The sequence below is a fragment of the Bos grunniens genome, chromosome 3 (genome assembly GCF_055505025.1).
Source record: "Bos grunniens cultivar Pamir isolate PY7600 chromosome 3, Bosgru_T2T1.0, whole genome shotgun sequence".
NCBI lineage: Eukaryota > Metazoa > Chordata > Mammalia > Artiodactyla > Bovidae > Bos > Bos grunniens.
Genome location: NC_141167.1, coordinates 17,997,645 through 18,009,756, shown reverse-complemented (window position 1 = coordinate 18,009,756; position 12,112 = coordinate 17,997,645). Strand labels below are relative to the sequence as shown.

Here is a 12,112-nt window from a genome sequence, read left to right as displayed (position 1 = left end):
ATTCACTGGAAGGACTGATGCTGAAGCTGCAGCTCCAATACTTTGGCCACTTGATGCGAAGAGCCAACTCATTGGAAAAGACTCTGATGCTGGGAAAGGTTGAGGGTAGGAGGAGAAGGGGGTGATAGAGAATGAGATGGTTGGATGGCATCACTGACTCAATGAACATGAGTCTGAGCAAATTCAGGGAGATAGTGAAGGTCAGGGAGGCCTGGAATGCTACAGTCCTTGGGGTCTCAAAGAGTCAGACAGGACTTAGTGACTGAACAACAAAAGAGTAGATCTTAAATGCTCTCACCACAAAAAAGAAATGGTAATCATGTGATGTGCTGGTGGTGGTAACTGCCTTTATGATGGTAATCAGATTGCAATCTGTAAGTGTGTCAAATCAACCTATTGTACATCTCAAACTTATACACTATTATAAACTTACACAATTATATCTCAATAAATAGGCGAGGAAAGATAGGAACAGTTCACTGGTATAGTTTTAGATTCTAAGCGGCAATAACTTTTAAGACAAGTGGTAACTTGTCAAGTTTCTTCTAGCATCAAAGAAGAAAAATCCACAATTATCTGAGGTGATTGAAATACTCCTTTTCCAGAGAACCCTCCTATACTGTTGGTGGGAATGTAAATTGATGTAGCCACTATGAAAAACAGCCTGGAGTTTCCTTAAAAAGGTGAAAAATAAAGTTGCCATATGATCCAGCAATCCCACTCCTGGGCACATATCCAGAGAAAACTGTAATTCAAAAAGATATATGCACCTCAGTGTTCGAAGCAGCACTATCTACAATAGCCAAGACATAGAAGCAACCTAAATGTCCATCAACAGCTGAATGGATAAAGTAGATGAACACACACAATGGAATACTGCTGCTGCTGCTAAGTCGCTTCAGTCGTGCCCGGCTCTGTGCGACCCCATAGACGGCAGCCCACTAGGCTCCTCTCACCTATTAAAATGAATGACATAATGCTATTTGCAGCAACATGGACGGACCTATAGATTATCATACTAGATGAAGTGAGTCAGAAGGAGAAAGACAAATGCCATTATGATATTATATGTGGAATCTAAAATATGGCACAAATGAACTTATTTACCAAACAGAAACTGGATCACAGACAGAGAGAGCAAAGTTATGGTTAACAAAGGGAAAGGGGGAAGGAAGGAATAAAGAAGGAGTTTGGAATTAGCAGATACAACATACTATACATAAAATAGATAAACAACAAGGACCTACTGTATAGCACAGGGGCCAGAGTCAATATGCTGTAAGAAATCATAGTAGAAAAAGTATTAAAAAATAATATATATATATATATATATATAACTGAATCATTCTGCTATATGCTAGAAACAAATACAACTCTGGAAATCAACTACTTCAATTTAAAAAAAAATTTTTAAAGAAAAAGAAAAATATCCACATATAAGTGGACCTGGGCAATTCAAACCATCGTTGTTCAAGGGTTAACTACATGAACTTCCTGATTGAATGCAGTAGCTTGCATGAGGATACAGCTGACTTCTATTAAGCCAGACACATAAAAAGATTTACAGAAACAGAAAACAAGCTCATCTTTCTCACTAACTTTTTTGTTTCAGAAAATAATTGTTTTTCATAAAACATGTTGTGCATGTTAACATGTAATGTGTTTATTATTTTTGTTTTCAAATGAAGCAATAATTGTAATTTAAGTATCTCTGTTTTAATTTCTAATATGGTAGTTTCAAAAACATAACCCACAGAAACTGAAGCTCTTGGGAGTTCTCAGTAATTTTTAACACACACACACACACAACTACACCCTTCATGCCATAGGTATAGACCTATCAAAATTGACAATCAGTTCAGTTCAGTCGCTCAGTCGTGTCCAACTCTTTGCGACCCCATGAATCACAGCACACCAGGCCTCCCTGTCCATCACCAACTCCCGGAGTTCACTCAAACTCACGTCCATCAAGTCGGTGATGCCATCCAGCCATCTCATCCTCTGTCGTCCCCTTCTCCTCCTGCCCCCAATCCCTCTCAGCATCAGAGTCTCTTCCAATGAGTCAACTCTTCGCATGAGGTGGCCAAAGTACTGGAGTTTCAGCTTTAGCATCATTCCTTCCAAAGAACACCCAGGACCAATCTCCTTTAGAATGGACTGGTTGGATCTCCTTGCAGTCCAAGGGACTCTCAAGAGTCTTCAACACCACAGTTCAAAACCATCAATCCCTCAGCGCTCAGCTTTCTTTATAGTCCAACTCTCCCATCCATACATGACTACTGGAAAAACCATAGCCTTGACTAGATGGACCTTTGTTGGCAAAGTAATGTCTCTGCTTCTGAATATGTTATCTAGGTTGGTCATAACTTTCCTTCCAAGGAATAAGCGTCTTTTAATTTCATGGCTGCAGTCACCATCTGCAGTGATTTTGGAGCCCCCAAAAATAAAGTCTGACACTGTTTCCACTGTTTCCCCATCTATTTCCCATGAAGTGGTGGGACCGGATGCCATGATCTTCGTTTTCTGAATGTTGAGTTTTGAGCCAACTTTTTCACTCTCCTCTTTCACTTTCATCAAGAGGCTTTTTAGTGCCTCTTCACTTTCTGCCATAAGGGTGGTGTCATCTGCATATCTGAGGTTATTGATATTTCTCCCAGCAATCTTGATTCCAGCTTGTACTTCTTCCAGCCCAGCTGGAATGATGATTAGAAGCCCAGCTTATAATGATGTACTCTGCATATAAGCTGGTTTTGGAAAAGGCAGAGGAACCAGCGATCAAATTGCCAACATCCGCTGGATCATGGAAAAATCAAGAGATTTCCAGAAAAACATCTGCTTTATTGACTATGCCAAAGCCTTTGACTGTGTGGATCACAATAAACTGTGGAAAATTCTGAAAGACATGGGAATATCAGACCACCTGACCTGCCTCTTGAGAAACCTATATGCAGGTCAGGAAGCAACAGTTAGAACTGGACATGGAACAACAGACTGGTTCCAAACAGGAAAAGGAGTACATCAAGGCTGTATATTGTCACCCTGCTTATTTAACTTCTATGCAGAGTACATCATGAGAAACGCTGGGCTGGAAGAAGCACAAGCAATCCCTTAATATTATCTGGTGTCCAGTCTCTGTTCATATGCTTTCAATGATGTCAAACATGTCTTTTTATAATGGCTTGTTCAAACTTGGATCCAAACAAGGAACACACATTGTATTTTGTGATTAAATTTCTTAAGTGTCTTTATTCCATAATGATTCCTCTGCCCTTCTTTCAAAAGCTTTCCTTACACACTTGATTGTTGGTGAATTGTCTTATACAAAGGGACACATTGTGGATTTGGCCAATTATATTCCTGTGGTAACATTTAATGTATTTCTCTATTTCTCAGATTTCCTAAACTGGAAAGCTGCAAGTTTGATTACATTCAGGTTCACTTCTGAGCTGTGTGACCTGGGTGAGAGTTGTAACCTACTGTTTCCCTACTAGTAAACTTCTTGTTCTGGCCTCATCACACAGTAGGTGGGATCTTAGTTTCCCAGCCAGGGATGGCACCCACACCCCCAGCAGTGAAGGCTCAGGGCTCTAACCACTGGACTGCCAGGGAATTCTCCTTACCAGTAAAATTTTTCACATTTCTTTGTAATTTTTTCAGGAAAATCAACTTTTTAAAATTTTACCACAGCCTCATATACCAGAATAGTAAATAAACCAATCACTCTTTTTTAAAAGGTTATACTCCATTTATAGTTATTATAAAATATTGGCTATATTCCTTGTGCTGTACAATATATACTGTAGCTTATTTATTTTACAGGACTTCCAAGGTGGCACTAATGGTAAAGAACATGCCTGTCAACGCAGGAGATTCAAGAGACAAAAGAGATACGAGTTGGATCCTTGGGCCAGGAAGATGCCCCGGAGAAGGAAATGGCAACCCAATCCAGTATTCTTGCCTGGAGAATCCCAAGGACTGAGGAGCCTGGTGAACTATCCACAGTAGTTTGTATCTTATTGGTAAATTGAGGATAAGAATGGTAACGCCTTAATTGGGTGTAAAGATTAAATTAGTTAAAACATGTAAAATACTTAGAACTGTGCTTTACACCCAATGAAAGTGTTAGCCGCTCAGCTGTGTCGGACTCTTTTCTACGCCATCAACGGTAGCCCGCAAGGCTCCTCTGTCCGAGGGATTTTCCAGGCAAGAATACTGGAGTGGGTTGCCGTTTCCTTCTCCAGGGGATCTTCCCGACCCAGGGATCGAACCTACTTCTCCCCCATTGCTGGCAGATTCTTTAAGGTCTGAGCTATCAGGGAAGCCTGTTAGTTGCTCAATCATGTCCAACTCTTTGTGACCACATGGACAGTAGCTCCCCAGATTCCCCTGTCCATGAAATTCTCCAGGCAAGAATTTTGAAGTGGGTTGCCATTTCCTTCTCCAGGGGATCTTCCTGACCCAGGGATGGAATCCAGGTCTCCTGCATTTCAGGCACATTCTTCGCTGTCTGAGCCACGAAGGAAGCCCTTACACCCAGTAAATGGCAGCTATTATTATTATCTGAGAAAAGTCTGCAACTTGAAAGTGAAAGTGAAAGAAAGTGAAGTCGCTCACTCGTGTCCGACTCTGTGACCCCATGGACTGTAGCCTTCGAGGCTCCTCAGTCCATGGGATTTTCCATGTAAGAATACTGGAGTGGGTTGCCATTTCTTTCGCCAGGGGATCTTCCCGACTCAGGAATCGAACCCGAGTCTCCCGCATTTTAGGCAGACACTTTACCGTCTGAGCTACCAGGAAAGCGAACGACAATAATAAACAGAGGCAGTCTAAGAAGTGGGAGAAAATGGGAGAAAACAACAACTGATATCCTCAGAAGCATGAAATAAGATCCTGAATCAATAACACAAAAGCAAGAGGCTACCAAAAGAAAGCCAAGGAACCAGGAAGAACATTGGAAATTAAAATTTTATAGCAAAAAATGAGCAAATTCAACAGAAAAACTAGAGGGTAAAGTTCAGAAAAATCTCTTATAGAGTTAGAATAAGCAAAGCCAGGAGATAGAAAGTAAGAGAAAAAATGATGGAAAAAAACAAGGAAATCTAACACAATGAAAATTTCCCAGAATTGAAGACTATATGTTTCCTGATTGAAAGGGGCCACCGAATACCTACTGTAATGCATGAAAAAGACTTACATTATTATTACTTATCATGATAAAGGTTCAAAAGATCAAGAAGGGAAAATACATGTCCTAAAAGCTTCCAGAAACAACAAACAAAAATTACATAGGAAGTAACCGAAATCAGAATAAATCAGACTTCTCAAGAGTCTGCATGCGTGCAAAGGTGCTTCAGTCATGTCTGACTCTTTGCAACCCTATGGACTCTAGCCCACCAGGCCCCTCTGTCCATGGGATTCTCCAGGCAAGAATACTGGAGTGGGTTGCCATGCCTTCCTCCAGGGGATCTTCCCGACACGGGGATCAAACCAGCATCTCTTACATCTTCTGCATTGGCAAGTGCGTTCCTTACTACTAGTGCCACATGGGAAGCCTTCTCAGAGTCTAGCCACATGAAAAGCTAGACAACAATGGATCAATGCCTTTAAAATTCTGAGAGAAAATGATTTCCAATCTGTACCACGCTAAACTGTCAATCAAGTGTGAGAGCAAAATAAAGCCATTTTTAGACAAGCAAGATTTCAAAAATTTACCTCCTATGAAACTGTCCTGGGGAAATTACTGGGGAATGAACTCCTCCAAAGTGAGAGAATAAACCACAAACAGGAAGATCCAGGAGACAGGGGCTTTGGCAAGAAGAGGAGATGGAAGTCCCCAAATGTGGTTAGGGGAACTCTCAGAACTACAGTGGGACAGCAAAGCTAAGAGTACAGCTTGGAGTGCGAAGAGGATACGCCTAAGGAATGTTTTTTTCTCCAAGGGAAAAAAACAGTTGAAATATATTGGATTTTTGTGTGACCAGATTAAAAGACATTTTACAGTCCTGATGGAGAGTTTATGGAATGATTATCAGTAGATGCATAGATAATTACACAAAGGAAAAAAAACAGACAATTTTTGACTCCAGGGTAAAAAAAAAAAAAATGTTGCTTAATAAAGTGAATGAAATATTAGTACAATATACACTGTAAAAATATTCTACAGTTATATTCATGTAAACACTGACTCAAGCAACCAGGGAATTGAAAGACTAGCCAAGACTTTGTTGACAGTCCAGAGACAGAGAGGGAGAGAGAAATTATAAATTCATGGATGAAGAACAGAGAGGGGACTTTCACTCCCTCCTGGCTCCAGCCTTCACCTTCCTGATGAAGAATCCCAAACCAGTACCTCCACACCTATGACTCTCTGGAGCCCTGTGCCTATTGCCGTCTGTAAGTTTAAACTAGCTCTCTCTCTCTCTGTATTTCTCTCTCTCCCCCACCCTCTCTCTCTCTCTCTCACACACACACACACCCCTCTAATTTATCCTCTTCCTCATCCCTTCCCAAGCCAACTCATCATACCTTCACTTTTTATCAGTGGTCCACTGTTTCTCCAACCTTCCAGTTTAGCTTTTCCACTACTTAATACTCTATATATCTAATCTGTTTCCATTGGCTTTATAAAGCCTTCCAAAGGTCCCTGCCCTGTCTCCAGCTATAATCTAATCCAGAATTTATACGAATTTTATAAACTGTACAATGTGATAAAAGTGTAAAAAAATATAAATCTTGCTGAAGTTTAAATGTTCACTGAAAAAAATTTGGAAAATACAGAAAAGCACAGAGAAGATAAAATAATCTCCACTCAAAGTAATTTGAATATGCAATTTGATGTGTTTCTATCCAGCCTCTTTTTCATGAAATGAAATGATAAAACAAATATTGTGACTATGTTGTATATTTAATATACTAAATTTATATTTAATATACTTGTCATATTTAATATACTAAAAACATTTTTAAAATGTTCTTCTATGTCACTATAATGGGTGCATAGAATCCCATTTTAGTTATCCTGTGATTTACTTAATCAATCTCTATTCGTAAATATTTTGGTTGTTTTGGTTTTTTACTCTTAGGAATAGCACCCACTCTGATTATTTAGTTAGGATAACTTAAAAGTGCAGTTGTTGAGTCAAAGGTTGTGCTTATTTTTTTTGTTGTGATTTAAAAAACCCACATAACATAAAACCTACCATCTTAAATCTTTTTAAAAAATTTTAAATTGAAGAAGAGTTGATATAGAATATTACATGTTACAGGTGAAAAATACGGTGATTCACAATGTGTAAAGGTTATATTCCATTTATAATTTCTACAGCATACTAGCTATATTCCCTGTGTTGTACAATATATCCATGTAGCTTATTTATAATTTGTACCTCTTAATCCCTTACCTCTTCTTGCCCCCTCCCCATCTTCCCACTGATTACCACTAGTTTGTTTTCAATACTTGTGAGTCTGATCCTTTTTAGTTATGGTCACTATACTTTTATTTTTTAGATTCCACATATAAGTGATATCATACAGTATTTGTCTTTCTCTGTCTGACTTATCCTACTTTTAGCATAATACCTCCAAGTCCATCCATGTTGTTGCAAATGGCAAAATTTCATTCTTTTTTTTTTTGGATTGAGTAGTATTCCACTGTATATACATACCACACCTTCCATATCCATTCTACATCCGTTCATCTGTTGATGAACACTTAGGTTGTGTCCAAATCCAAATTGGCAATTGTAGACAATGACACTATGAACATTGGGGTGCATGTATCTTTTTAATTAGTGTTTTCATTTTCTTTGAATATGTATATCCAGGAGTGGAATTGCTGGGTCAGGTGGTAGTTTTATTTTTAGTTTTTTGAGAAATTTCCATATTGTTTTCCACAGTGATTGCACCAAGTTACATTTCCACAAACAGTGTACAAGAGTTCCTTTTGGTCTACATCCTCAATAACATTTGTGTCTTTTTGATGATAGGCATTCTGACAGATGTGAGATGCTATCTCATTGCCGTTTTAATTTGCACTTGATGAAAATGAAAGAGGAGAGTGAAAAAGCTGGCTTAAAACTCAACATTCAGAAAACTAAGATCATGGCATCTGGTCCCATCACTTCATGGCAAATAGGTGGGGAAACAATAGAAACAGTTACAGACTTTATTTTGGGGGGCTCCAAAATCACTGCAGATGGTGACTGCAGCCATAACATTAAAAGACCCTTACTCCTTGGAAGAAAATCTATGACCCACCTAGACAGCAAATTAAAAAGCAGAGACATTACTTTGCCAACAAAGGTCCGTCTAGTCAAAACTATGGTTTTTCCAGTAGTCATGTATGGATGGGAGAGTTGGACTATAAAGAAAGCTGAGCGCCGAAGGATTGATGCTTTCGAACTGTGGTGTTGAAGACTCTTGAGAGTCCCTTGGACTGCAAGGAGATCCAACCAGTCCATCCTAAAGGAAATCAGTCCTCAATATTCATTGGAAGGACTGATGCTGAAGCTGAAGCTCCAATACTTTGGCCACCTGATGCAAAGAACTGACTCATTTGAAAAGACCCTGATGCTGGGAAAGATTGAAGGCAGGAGGAGAAGGGGACAACAGACGATGAGATGGTTGGATGACATCACCAATTCAACAGATATGAGTTTGAACAAACTCTGGGAGTTGGTGATGGACAGGGAAGCCTGGAGTGCTACAGTCTGTGGAGTCTCAAAGAGTCGGAAATGACTGAGCAACTGAATTGAACTGAACTGATGATTAACAGTGTTGAGCATCTTTTCATGTGCTTGTTGGTCATCTGTGTATGTTCTTTGGGAAAATGTCTATTCAGGTATTCTGCCCATTTTTCAACTGGATTGTTTTTTTTTTTTTTTTTTATACTGAGTACATGAAATGTTTATATATTTTGTATATTAACCCTTTATTGAACAATGTCATTTGCAAATATTTTCTCCTATGTCTTTTCATTTTGTTGATGGTTTCCTTTGCTATGCAAAAGATTTTAATAATTTTCCACTTGTGTGTTACTTTTATTTCCTTTGCTTTAGGAGACAGATCAAAAAAATTGTTACGATTTATGTCAAACTTGTTATGCTCATGTTTTCTTCTAGGAGTTTTAAAGATTTTGGTCTTATATTTAGGCATTTAATCCATTTTGAGTTTATTTTTGTGTATAGTGTTAGGGAGCATTATAATTTCATTGTTTTACATGTAGCCGTCCAGTATTCCCAACATAAATTGTTGAAGACACTGTCCTTTCTCCATTGTATATTCTTACCTCCTTTGTTGTAGATTAATTGACCATAAGTGCATGGGCTTATTTCTAGGCTCTGTATACTGTTCCACTGATACATGTGTCTATTTTTGTGCCTATACCATACTATTTTGATTACTGTATCTTTGTAGTGTAGTCTAAAGTCAGAGAGCATGATTCCTCCAGGTCTGTTCTCCTTTCTCAATATTGTTTTCACTATTCAGGCTCTTTTTTGTATCCATGCAAATTTTAAAATTACTTGTTCTAGTTCTGTAAAAAATGCTCTTGGTATTGTGATAGGGATTGCACTAAATCTAGATTGCCTTTGACAGTATGGTCATTTTAATAACAGTAATTCTTCCAGTCCATGAACATGGTTCATCTTTCCATTTGTTTGTGTCTTCAATTTCTTTCATCACTGTTCTATAATTTTCCAAGGACAGGTCTTTACCTCCTTAGGTGGGTTTATCATCTTAACTATTTTTTAAGTGTGCAGTGCTGTGGTGTTAACTATTTACACACTGTTGTAGAGAAGGCAGTGGCACCCCACTCCAGTACTCTTGCCTGGAAAATCCCATGGACAGAGGAGCCTGGTGGGCTGCAGTCCATGGGGTCGCTAGGAATCAGACACGACTGAGAGACTTCACTTTCACTTTTCACTTTCATGCATCGGAGAAGGAAATGGCAACCCACTCCAGTGTTCTTGCCTGGAGAATCCCAGGGATGGGGGAGCCTGGTGGGCTGCCATCTATGGGGTCGAACAGAGTCGGATGCGACTGAAGTGACTTAGCAGCAGTGCAGCTGATCCCTAGGACTTTTTCATCTTGCAAAGCTGAAATTCTATACCCATTGAACAGTTTCCCTTTCCCCCACCCCAGTCTGTGGCAATCACCATTCTACTTTTTTAAGAATTTGGCTACTTTAGATATCTCACAAAAACAGAATCAAGCATTATTTGTCCTTTTGAGGGGTTATGCTCATTATCAAAGCTTTTGCTGTGCAGTGATAAAGTGGCTTCTCAAAAGGTTGTGATAATTTACATTTTGACAGAAAAACATCTATTTCTGCTTTATTGACTATGCCAAAGCCTTTGAGTGTGTGGATCACAATAAACTGTGGAAAATTCTGAAAGAGATGGGAATCCCAGACCACCTGACCTGCCTCTTGAGAAACCTATATGCAGGTCAGGAAGCAACAGTTAGAACTGGACATGGAACAACAGACTGGTTCCAAATAGGAAAAGGAGTACGTCAAGGCTGTCTATTGTCACCCTGCTTGTTTAACTTATATGCAGAGTACATCATGAGAAATGCTGGGCTGGAAGAAGCACAAGCTGGAATCAAGATTGCCGGGAGAAATAGCAATAACCTCAGATATGCAGATGATACCACTCTTATGGCAGAAAGTGAAGAGGCACTAAAAAGCCTCTTGATGAAAGTGAAAGAGGAGAGTGAAAAAGTTGGCTTAAAGCTCAACATTCAGAAAATGAAGATCATGGCATCTGATCCCATCACTTCATGGGAAACAAATGGGAAAACAGTGGAAACAGTGTCAGACTTTATTTTGGGGGGCTCCAAAATCACTGCAGATGGTGACTGCAGCCATGAAATTAAAAGACACTTACTCCTTGGAAGAAAAGTTATGACCAACCTAGGTAGCATATTGAAGAGCAGAGACATTTCTTTGCCAACAAAGGTCCGTTTAGTCAAGGCTATGATTTTTCCAGTGGTCGTGTATGGATGTGAGAGTTGGACTGTGAAGAAGGCTGGGCGCCGAAGAATTGATGCTTTTGAGCTGTGATGTTGGAGAAGACTCTTGAGAGTCCCTTGGACTGCAAGGAGATCCAGGCAGTCCATTCTAAAGGAGATTGGTCCTGGGTGTTCTTTGGAAGGAATGATGCTAAAGCTGAAACTCCAGTACTTTGGCCACCTCATGCGAAGAGTTGACTCATTGGAAAAGACTCTGATGCTGGGAGGGGTTGGGGGCAGAAGGAGAAGGGGACGACAGAGGATGAGATGGCTGGATGGCATCACCGACTCGATGGACGTGAGTTTGAGTGAACTCCGGGAGCTGGTGAGGGACAGAGAGGCCTGGCGTGCTGCGATTCATGGAGTCGCAAAGAGTCGGACACGACTGAGCGACTGAACTGAACTGAACTGAACTGAAAGTCTGTGAGTGTCCATCAGGCTATACATCACTGCTGCTTAGAATCCCCTTTTTGTTTCGATTCGTGCCTAGTCCTTGAAGGAACGACAGGAGTGGACATGCCTGGGATTTCCCGGGCAAGAATACTGTAGTAGATTGCCATTTCCTTCTCCAGGGGATCTCCCTGACCCAGAGATGGAACCTGCAACTCCCGCATTGCAGGCCGATTCTTTACTGCTGAGCCACCATCGAAGCCCCAAATTATTGTATATAGTTATAAAAATGTAATTTTTAAAAAAGTAACTAAAATTATCGATTTTCAGTGAACTTGAGCGTTTCTCTTCGTTTATATTGGCTGCTTACACTTCTGTCAGGATTTCCTTTCTTCAAAGCATTCTAGTAAACGGGGTCTCATTTGATCTTCCTAACAAGTTTCCGAATCCAGAAGACAGCAATCACCATCCCTCAGCGAGTTACAATTCTAGCCCCGTTTCAGATCTTTCCCTTCAAAGCCTAGTAGCTGTCCCAGGAAAAATCCCCCAGGAAAAGTTTCAGCTACAGGTACCCACCCACCCGACCCGGCCCCAGCCCCGGCCCGGGCCCCAGCCCCAGCTCCAACTCCTGAGCTTTCTGCGCCCGCGCAAACTGGCCTGTGGGCGGGGCCTAGGCCCGCCGGTCCGCCCTTCGTTTCCTTGCCCCGCCCCC

At 40.3% G+C, this 12,112-nt stretch overlaps 1 protein-coding gene across 1 annotated transcript in view; it reads right to left on the bottom strand.

The window, feature by feature from the left end:
- Positions 1-12,112, bottom strand: part of ERMAP (erythroblast membrane associated protein (Scianna blood group)) — a 34,701-nt gene that overhangs the window by 22,166 nt on the left and 423 nt on the right. The window lies entirely within an intron of this gene.